The sequence below is a fragment of the Nicotiana attenuata genome, unplaced genomic scaffold (assembly GCF_001879085.1).
Source record: "Nicotiana attenuata strain UT unplaced genomic scaffold, NIATTr2, whole genome shotgun sequence".
NCBI lineage: Eukaryota > Viridiplantae > Streptophyta > Magnoliopsida > Solanales > Solanaceae > Nicotiana > Nicotiana attenuata.
In genome coordinates, this window is record NW_017671375.1 from 45849 (window position 1) to 57617 (window position 11769).

Consider the following 11769-nt stretch of genomic DNA (forward strand, 5'->3'; position numbering starts at 1 on the left):
AAAAAAGAAAAGGGTTGATTTTTTTCTTTTGAGGATCTCTAAAGTCTGAACTCAAATACTAGTACGGTACTCATACCATTTTACTTTTAAGTTCGGCTTGCTTAAAGGTACGTCAACATTAATGTTGCCCGTAATTCTTCTCTTTTCCTTTCCTCTTGCTTTCGTGTTTTACTTACGTTGTGCCATGCGTTTGAATTTGATTGAGCAAAAGTTTATAATTTATGCCCTTTTCTTGGAGTAATTAACAAGAGGTATCTTTTAACATTGGTCACTTTCTTGGTGAAGCACTTTTTAGCATATGCAGATTTAGAATTTCTAGTATTTAAGTACATCATTAAAGAAAGGAAAAAAAATATATTTAATGGGAATTAATCCTTCTATTTTTGGGTAATAACTTAGCATATCAATTAAGTGCATTGTTTAACCTTTTTTACATCATGGGGCAATAAATAATACCTATTTTACAAAATATGTACATAATATATTCAGTTTTCTGAAAAGACCATAGGTTCATGCGTATCATAATTTATGTCTAAATTCGCCCCTACTTTTTAGTGAGAAAGATAAAAAAGAAAGGGGGGGAAAGGATGTTCCCATGCAATTAAAATTAAAAAGAAATCAAAATGGAGAAAGGAAAACATTTTAAACCTGCACCATATAGTAATGAGGCTGAGAACAAAGAAATTATATTGCTCTAGAATATAATGGAGTGAATTTGTTCTAGTTCTTTATATATTTTTTTTCTTTTGTCTTATCAGTATCTGTACCAAAATTTAATTTGATAGTGTGCATGTACTCCGTTCGCAACTATAATGGGTGCCGGAGGTGTGCGGCTGAAGAAGATTGACCATTTTCTTTTCTTTTCTTTTCATTTATTTGTCGGCTTTTTGTGCGTGAAATGTCCAAAATTTCTTCGTAAAATTTCTCTTTTTTATTCTTTTTTATTTTTCTCCATAGGAAGTTGGTAAAAATAGGGTGTTCATAAAAATCCGAAATATCAAACCAAAGCGAAAACCAAACCAAACCGACCAAAAAAACTGATACTTTTTGATTTGGTTTGGTTTTGGTTTTGAATTTTAAAAACAGATCAAATTTGGTTTGGTTTTGGTTTTAATCAAAAAAGACCGAACCAAACCGACTATAGGAGTGACTATTTCAAATTTATTATTACACCTATATATATGTATATTTTTATACAAAGTTTCAAAAATTTTATGGTAAATGTTAATAGTGTGCACTTTTAGTATAGTTATTTACCTTTACATTCTAGTTTGATTGGTAGTTTTCTTTTATTAAGTGTAAGAATCCATTTCGTGTTAAAAATAATATATTTTTAGTTGAATCCTTAAATTATTCATCACTATTTGATTTAATTATCATCAATAAATCTTGGTAAATAATAGATTTCTCAAATGGCCATTGATTTGATAGTGTTACGTTGAAAATATGGTTGTCGGAATATTTGTTTGGTAGTGTATGTCTTATATTTAAGAAAAAGCCGATAAATAACAGAAAAAACAGACAAAACCTGACATAAACCGAATAGAGAACAAACTGACTTAATTGGTTTAATTTGGTTTTAATATTTAAAAAACTAACTTACTTAGTTTGGTTTCTTTTTGGAGAAAAACTGATCCAAACCGAACAGTGAACATCCCTAGGTAAAAAGCCTCCTAAGCATAAAAGGATGTGAAATTAGAACATGACAAGCACACGTGAATCTGATCTAACCTTTTCTATGTTTCTTTTTCCTTTTCCTCCTTTTTGCCTCTTTACTTAGATAATCAGATTACCCAATCCCAATATTTGATACTCCCTCCGGTCCAAAATAAGTGATTTTTTGGCCTTTTTCTTGTAGTCCAAAATAAGTGATTTTTCCAGATTTCAAGAATGAATTAATTATTTTTTTCCTACATTGTCCTTGAAGTAAATGGTGTTGGAATATGTGTTAGGAGTGTTTATGTGAGATAGTAAAAGTTAATATGGTCAATTTCATTGCTAATTAATGCTAAAAGGTGGATTTCTTAATTTGTATGAAAACATTCAAAAAATCATTTATTTTGGACCGGGAGAGTAATTAAATTAACTTTTACGACGTGACGACGTCCCAATATTCGCCATAGCCAAAATGAAAGAAAAAAAGGCTAGGTAAAAAGCATTGTACAAGGGCTCAATGAATCAATGACTTGCACTTTAGTATGACGAACACATTTATTGCTCTTTCCCTTTTTACTAGTGCATGTCTGGCCATGAAAGTCCTGAACCAAAGTGTGGTTTTTTTGGACTCAATTAATTATAATAGGTTAAAAAAAAAAAAGAGTGGGCACTATAATATATATAATGCGGTATTGCACCGCACTATACGTTGACGGTACGTTTGTCCATTAAGGTATAGTGCGGTAAAATATCGTACTATATATAAAAGTCATGGGCCAATCAATAATTCTTCTGGACTTAGCCGACACACCAATAATTCAACTGGGTATAGCGCGCATATTTATGGCGCTATACATCAAATAATTGTACCCCCGGGACTGGTTTTTTCGTTATTTAAAGAGTTTCAGGATTTTGTAAAAATCCATCCAGGATCCTTCAAGTTTTCCGAAATATTTGTTCGTTAAATATTTATTTGTTAAGTTATTTTGCATTTTGTCATAATGTCGGAAGAGTGAAGAATTAGGGTTTCATTATATGGGGGGGGGGGGGTAGGGAGGGGGGTAGGTGAGGTTGTGGTGGAGAATAACTCAGTACGCTATAGTTGTTCTCCACAGTGTCATGTTAAGTTGTCACTTACAATGGAGTACGATAAATCGGTATTGTTGTTATGTAAAAAAAAATGAGTGTGAGAAAACGTTCGGTGAATATTAAAGTAAACGGAAGATATCCGTATTCTGTTACTCCACAAGGGGTTGCTTGTTATGCTGAGTTTAACATCGAATACATTGAAACTCTGAAAGATTTTTTGAGGACTCCAGATGAACACCGGGAATTTCTTTTGATAAAAATGTTGGAGATGTACGTCAAAACTAAAGACGTTCACAATAGTGAGGTTCAGCCTCAATCATCGGGTGGTTATTTTGTAACAGTTTTAGTCGAACAGGTTCCGGGTGAAAGAGTTTGGCCTGATATAAACTTATCTCCACGGGCGAATGAGGAGCGAGGTACAAGCCAAGCCGGCGGAGCATGTACAAGCTGCGGTCGACCAAACTGGCGAAGGACTCGCTTGGTGGCATGATGCTCGAAAATATCGAGACACATCAAAGGGACGGAAGAGCTCCACATAACACGATCGCGGGAGCAATCGTCGAGCAAACCAGCTATTAGCTCGTCGCTATAGGCCTCTGTATGAACTATTAAGTAAAAACAAGAATCGTGAGTAAAACGCAACAAATATAAATCCAGGCCTAGTAAACTTAAGTATACATGTACCTGTGCGCCTTCAAGGAAATCCAACAAATCCTTGTAATAGGGGAGATGATATCGAGCCTCGACCTCGCGTCCGTAGCCTCGCCTATCAACCCACCTCCTAGCTAAAGAGAGAAACGGTAGAGGTGGTGCATCCGGAGCGATGGGTGGTAGAGGTGGTTGGAACTGCAGGAACCGCTCCCAGGCCCAAAACTAATATACATTGTTGACGTAAAATTTAAGGTATATTTTTGCTATATCTGTTATAATCATGATAAGAATTGACTATGTTTTCACCTGCAGCAACGGCAAAAATCCGACAACGTCTCTCTGGGTGCCCATGCACGCCCGGCACATCTGCCTATACAAGTAACCTAGAACAGCTGCACCCCAACTGTAATCAGGTAACTCATCTAGTCGCTCAAGATGATGAAGAAATCTCAAGCTGACTAGGTTTTCCGAAGTGTTCGAGAACAATACCCCACCAAACATAATCAACATCAACAATCTCGTGTATCGGTCGATAAGAAGATCCGGTGTATCATCCGTAATGTCCGCATCCATCGTCTCCAGATGCTGCCGAACGAGCGTCAACTGCAAACGACTTACCACAACCAATGCAGTCTCCTCCGCTGGCAAAAAATCAGTGGACCGCTGCAACATCTGTAGGTACTGCACTCCCGTATATTCTCTAAGAGCATGCGGGGTAAGCTATAGGTAGTCCATCAACCGACATCCCAAAAGAACCTTCACGTCCTGATGCGTGATGGTAGCCTCGCCGATGGGTAGATAAAATGTGTGCGTCTCCGGTCGCCACCGCTCTATCATAGCCGTGATCAATGCACAGTCGAACTGCAACCGGCCGATCTCTATGATCATGTAGAAATCCGTATTCTGAAGGTGTCTAACTATACGGGGATAGAGTGGGGTGGGCCCTAATGAACTCTCACATATCATCTATCCGTCTAGCGCAAAATTTTTGGGAGAACACTACCCCTCCCATATGTATGAAGACCTATGCTCGACCTGTAGCAATAGTAGCTCTAGTGATGCAGGTCCGGGATGCACAGGCGGAACCTCCAAGACGACTACTGTAAATTGAACAATATTAATTAAAATATTTTTCTTTTTAGTTGCTTAACATCTTTAAATATATTGCTATATTAATACTAAAATTTATTCGATATTTTTTTGATACATTTTCTATGTTGGTTTATCATTTTTAATCATTAGTTAATTATTTAATATGTTACTTTATTATTTTATATGTTAGTTTACTATTTTATATGTTTGTTTATTATTTAATATGTTAGTTTTTATTATTTTATATGTTTGTTCTAATTTTATATGCTACTTTATTATTTTATATGTTTGTTTGTTACTCACCTATTTTTTATTATAATAAAATTATATAATTAATTTTCATAATTATACATGATTTAATTATTATATATTCATATAACAATATTTAATTAACAAATATTGTTGTTTTCTAATGGTATTTTCTTACGTTTGTTGACTAGAATTCGAGAGAGTTTGTGTTTGAACTATCATCTTTTTTCAGATATTTTTGGGTTTAACAGATATTTAAATGATTAATTTCAATAACTACAAAGATACTATGCTAAAGGGCACTACATTTTACTACGTTAAAAGGGCACTACATTAAAATTACGGGAACAACATAACACTACAGGAAACTAAACAACATTAAAGTCACATATTAATATATGTACAACAATAACATCTAAATAAGATTAATTATTTTTAAAATAACAATTTATCGATCTACTAATCTTTTAGCACATAAATAATCTAATTTGGATAAAAATAATAAACTAATTTAATCACAAAACAATCACGAAATACATATACCACAGTAAACATAACTAATTAATATTTTTTATAACTACTAATAACATTTTCTCTATTTTACTAATTTTTTTAGCACATTAATAATATAATCCAGATAAAAAATAATAAATTAATTAAATCGTAAAACAATCACGAAATAACATAGAACACAGTAAAAANAGGACCGCTGGTTTTCGTTTTTTAAATGGGGGAAGGCTGCTGGTTCGTGTGGTGGGGAAGGAGAAGGGCACGTTTATTTATTTAGGTATAGCGCCCATATATACCGCGCAATAGTATAGCGGAAAGGCGCTATACCTTTCCGCCCATTTTAAGTTCAAATAAAGCGCGGTATTTCACCGCGCTATACCTTAACGGACAAACGTGCCGTTAAGGTATAGCGCGGTGAAATACCACACTGTATATATTTTGATGCCCAGTCTTTTTTTCCACCTATTATGATCGCTTGAGTCTAAAAGAACCACACTTTAATTCCGGACTCATGCATGTACACACGAAATTCTACTAGCTGTGACAATTATAATTTTTTCGGTAACCGTGACGTAAAGATCAGTTTATACGTAATTCTACCAATTTCACAAAGTATTTGTTATCTCATACCAGTATCTGTATCATTTAATTTTGTCCAAAAAGGCTTAGAAGATAGCTTTGACAAGTATTGCATATTGAATTGCAAACTCGAAGCTTATTTAAATAGTGTCGACATTATGCTCTTTGTTTCTGTTGTCCAAAATCCTAGTGTCAACATGGCTATGCTCTTTGTTTCTGTTGTCAAAATTGTAAACTGTAATTACTTATGTTGTTGTCTCATTGCTTTAATGCCACGGAAAAAATATTTTAAGTTATTCATATTTACCCTTTAGATGAATAACAACTAAATTTGTACGCACTAAATAATTGAATTGAAATGAGAACAAACAATCAAACCAATATGTTGAAGTAATTAAGCCTTGTGTTAGGCTTGAACGCTAAGTAACAACTAACCACAGCCAAGCCTTCGAGTTGGAGTTTGGATACGGATTGAAGAATACTTGAACAAATACTGAAAGTTAAAATAAATTTTATTGCTTTGATATGCGTGTTAACAGTGACCCAAAAATGAAAGGCTCCCCTCTTTATATAGTAGAGGAGTTTTAACTCGATTACAAGTCAAAATAAGGTAAAAATCCTTCCCTTCCTTTTTTGTTTTCCAAGAAAACATGATCTGCAGTTAATACCGGACGTGATTCATGCCGCAACATCCGGCTGATGGTGGATATTTCGGCTCCCCGTTTGTCCTCTTGAACCGTCTTTCATTTACCCTCGATTCTTCGTTTAGTTCGAGCTTGATTCTTCCCAAGTTCGGCCATGCTCGATTCCCGATGTATCATTCATCCACCCCCGGTCCCGATCTGTTGGCACGTTCGGTCTCATTCGAGCTATTAATAAATAACGTTGTTCCTCGTTTCTTCAACTGAAAATCAGGGATAACTCTATTCCCGATTCTACCCATACACAATACATATGCAATTTTTTTTTTATAATAATATCAATGTAATTTAATACCATGTTTTAGCACATTATTTAACGAATTACGTTTTGTTATAAGCAAATACGTTATTTTTACAAAAATATTGCACATTAGCATATATATAGTGTTGGCTTAAGTGAAGTTTGTTTTGATGATTGACAAAGGAACTTAAACATAAACAAGGTTCATACACAATGTACACAGACACGACATTCGAGCACAAGGCATGCACGTGAATGAGATAAGCTTAAGTTGTTATATCTGATATCTCCTAAACGAAAAGGTTGCATAAGTGATAAGGAGAAGGACTCCTTACTCGAAAAGAACTGTATCCTAGATAATTGAGGTGTTAGAAGTTGAAGATAACTATAACTCTCCCACCAAGGAAGAGCAAAACATTAGACTTCTAATTATTTCCTATTCCACAAATTCTATATACTTCAGGATGTTCTCATTTTACAGGTACGCACAAACACTGAAGTTAAACGAGAGTTGAGAGCAAAATATCAAGGCATTTTGCAAGCAATTCCTATGTGATTCAAGTGTGCGAACCTGAAGCTACATGAACCAAATAGAAGAACCAGTTCCAAGTGTCTGTCTTTTATTCTAGTTTCATTGCAGCAGGGCTTTTTGAGCTGTACCTTTTCAGCTTTATCTAGAAGCAATTGTACTAGGTTCTTTGAGTATAGTATTCAAATTAAAGTTAACTTGAAGTTGTCGCAACAGCTAGAGGTTGGTTGCCACAAAGGGTTAGAGGTAATCCTTAGGTTTACAAAGAGTTTTATAAATGTTATTTTTGGCTCAGTGATTTAGTGAATTGTTGGGAAAAATCCTACTGGGTAGTAGGTCGTGATTTTTTCACCTTTTGATCCAGGTATTTTCCACATAAAAATACTTGTGTTCTTTACTTTCTGCATTTATTATTCCGCAATAGTAGTATGAGGAACACATAGAAGAACCAGGTCCTTCTATAATATGTGCACACGAAAAATTGGACACCACACAAATTACCTCCCCTTTTGTGTGGTGTTGAAGTATAAAACATTAATGGGTATCAGAGCAGGTTATCCTTGAAGAGGTTAACACCTTAGGAGAAGATCAATATGAGTGCACCACCTGGAAATTGGGAAGGGCAATCCACTGCTAGGCCACCATTCTTTAATGGCCAGTACTATTCTTGGTGGAAGAATAGAATGAGAGATCACATTCAAGGACCGGACTATGAGCTATGGGACATTGTCACTGATGGTCCATTGACTACCTTGAAGAAAAATATTGAAGGAGTAGACGTGCCAATGACAAGAGCGAATTGCATTGCTGAGGACTTGAAGATGTGGGAGAAGAATGCTAAAGCCAAGAAATGGCATTTTTTTGTCGACTTGGTCTAGAAGAGTACAATAGAATCCAAGGTTGTTCCATTACTAAGAAAATTTCGGACTCATTGCAAGTGACCCATGAAGGAACAACTCAGGTGAAGAGATCTAGAAGAACTCGACTGTACTCTCAGTATGAGAACTTTGTTATGAAGGAGGAGAAACCATTCAATAGATGTACACAAGGTTCACTACACTGAAAAATAAACTAAAATCTCTTGGAAGGATTATTTCTGAAGAAGAGAGGGTTGAGAAAATACTTACTAGGGTCTTGCCAATCACTTGGGAAAGCAAGATCACTGCCATCCAGGAGTCAAAGAACATTTCCACTCTCTCACTAGATGAATTGATTGGGAATCTCACTGCTTATGAACTTAGGAGACAAACCATGATAATGGATTACCTAAGAAGGAAAGGAGCTTGGCACGCAGAATCACTGAAGGTTTTGATCTGGAAGATGATGAAATGGCTATGATCACCAAAGACTTCAAGAAGTACTTGAGGAGAGGAAAGGATTCTTCAACAAATGGAAGCTACAACAAGGCAAAGGCTCCTGAGAAGCAAACCAACGATGGGTGCTACAAGTGTGGAAAGATGGATCACCACATCAAAAATTATCCTTTGTGGGAAATCGAGTGGAATAAGGAAATAGCTGAATGAAGGAATAGGAAGAAGGAACAGGTTCCACCCAAGAAAATCAACAACAAAAGATCAACCAAGGTTATGATCGCTGCTTAGAGAGAAAGCTCAGATGAAGCTCAGATGATGATGATGAACGAGCACTTATGGCTATTGGAGAATCTAATGAAGAAACTGAGGTAAGTGTCTTTCATCTCAAAGACAAGATTAAATTTTTGTCTAAAGAAAGGTTATCTAAGTTACTATTGAGCTAATTGATGAATCTGAGGATGTGAATAATGAAAAGTAGCAGCTGTCAAAAGAATGTGTGATTATGAAAGCTAAGTGCAAAAACCTGGAACTTCGGGCTTGTGAAACTGAAAATGAAAATACTGTGTTGAAGAACCATGTTCATGCACTTGACACAACTGTCTTAGAACGTAGATTTGAAAATCTAAAATTTGAAATTAGGAACAGGTAAAAAGACAGCTGATCACACACAATTCACTTTAGAAGAAAATGTTGGAAAATTGAAAGATGATGTATAAGAGGGATGAACAGGTAAGAGTCTTAAATGGGATCTGAACAAGTTCAAGCATGATCTTGACAGAACTTGTAAATGGAACAGGTCCTCTGATACACTTTCATGGCTACAAGAATATCATAATAGCAACAAAAGAGGTCTTGGCTTTGGGAACTCTGCACCTAAGTGGGATCCCAAAAGTTAGTACCTTACACTCCCTGAGAACAAGATTTGCACACGCTGTGGTGACACTGGTCACTATAAGAGTGAATGCACTACAAAAGAGAAGGCAGGTCAATAGAACAAAAAGAATGTTCTAGGGAAAAATACGCTGCCAAGTTGGGCTAACATGAATCTGATTTATCCTTTTTTTTGCCTATAGAAAGGGACCCAAACTAGTTCTGGTTCCTAAAACTAACCCCTGATTTTCTTTTGTAGGTCCAAGTGAAGGGGAGCAGCCAAATATGGTACATGGATAGTGGTTGTTCAAAGCACATGACACGAATCAAGAACTCCTTTCACTTGAGGATCATAAGGGAGGTAATGTCTCCTTTAGAAATGGAAAGAAAGGTGAGCTCATTGGGGTTGGAAAGGTCGGTAAGTCTGATTCTCACTCTATTGAGAATGTATACTTGATAGATGGACTGAAGTACAGTCTAATAAGTGTATCACAATTGTGTGATAGATGTAACATGGTAGCCTTCACCTCTACAAAATGCTTTGTGATTAATAGTACCACTGGCAAGATAGTTTTGTAGGGAAAAAATGTGAACAACATATATGTTGTGGATCTGTCCACACTTTCAAACAACGAACTCACTTGCTTAAGTGTGTTGGATAATGATCCCCTCTTTTGGCACAAGAACTTCGACATGCCAGTCTAAGTCAACTCAACAAACTAGTCTCCAAAGACTTGGTGATGGGGCTGCCTAACATTAAGTTCAAGGAAGATAAAGTTTATGAGGCTTGTGCAAGGGGGAAACATGTAAGATCCTCTTTCAAAAGCAAGAAAATGGTAAGCACTACCAGGACGATGGAACTGGTCCATATGGATCTTTGTGGACCAATAAGAACATTGAGTAGAGGTGGCAGGAGATATGTTATGGTGCTTGTTGATGATTACTCTAGGTTTAGTTGGACACTGTTTTTAACATCTAAAGATGAAGCATTTGACATCTTCACTTCCTTTGTTAAAAAAACTCAGAAACAACTAGGTAATCAACTTGCATCAATTAAGTCTGATCGTGGTAGTAAATTTAAGAATGCTAAATTTGCTAAATTTTGTGATGCGCATGGCATAAATCATAACTTTTCTGCTCCTAGGACTCTACAACAAAATGGAGTAGTTGAAAGAAAGAATAGGACATTGAAAGAAATGGTTAGGACTATGCTTCTTTCTAGTAAACTGCCCCATAGCTTCTGGGCAGAAGTTGTGAACACTGCTTGCTACATCATAAATAGATGCATGACTAGACCTCTTGTTGAGAAGACTCCTCATGAGTTACTTAAAGGGAGAAAGCCAAATATATCCCATCTTAGGGCGTTTGGATGCAAGTGCTTTATGCACAATAATGGTAAACACTCTCTAGGTAAGTTTGATCCCATAAGTGATGAGGGAGTATTCTTGGGATATTCTTCACATAGTAAAGCTTATAAGATTTATAACAAAAGAACTATATGTGTAGAAGAAAGTGTACATGTAATTTTTGATGAAACTAACATTTTTTCTAAGAGGCAGGAACAAGATGATGAAGCAATTGGGCTGGTAAGAAACTCAAATAAAATCACAGCCCAGACTGAAGCTGCTCTAGTGGAAGAAACAGGTGATGGAACATGTGCTTCCACCCAGGGCAACCTGATAGGAGGAACTGAATAAAGAGGAACTGATCCTCAAACCTCGAGGGAACCTATCCATGAACCTATTCCTCAGCAACAAAATATTAAAGGAACAACTAGGGGAAACCAGCTGGTTGTAAAACCTTACAAGTATCAAAGTTCTCATCCTATTGAGAAAATAATCACTGATCCAACCTTTGGAATCAAAACCAGATATTCTTTGAAGAATCTTTGTGCTTTTGATGTTTTTTTTATCTCTTATTGAATCTAAAAACGTTGTTGAGGCTTTGCAGGATGCAGACTGGGTGAATGCGATGCAAGATGAACTCAATCAATTAGAGAAAAGTCAAATTTGATATCTGGTACCAAGACCCAAGGACAGATCAGTAATTGACACAAAATATATTTTCGGAAACAAACTTGACGAAGATGGAATAGTTATAAGGAACAAGGTAAGATTAGTGGTTCAAGGATATAGTCAAGAGGAGGGCATAGACTATGATGAGACTTTTGCTCCAGTTGCAAGATTGGAAGCAATTAGACTCCTTATAGCTTTTGCTGCTTACATGGAATTCACTCTCCATCAGATGGATGTCAAGAGTGCCTTACTCAATAACTATCTAAAGGAAGAA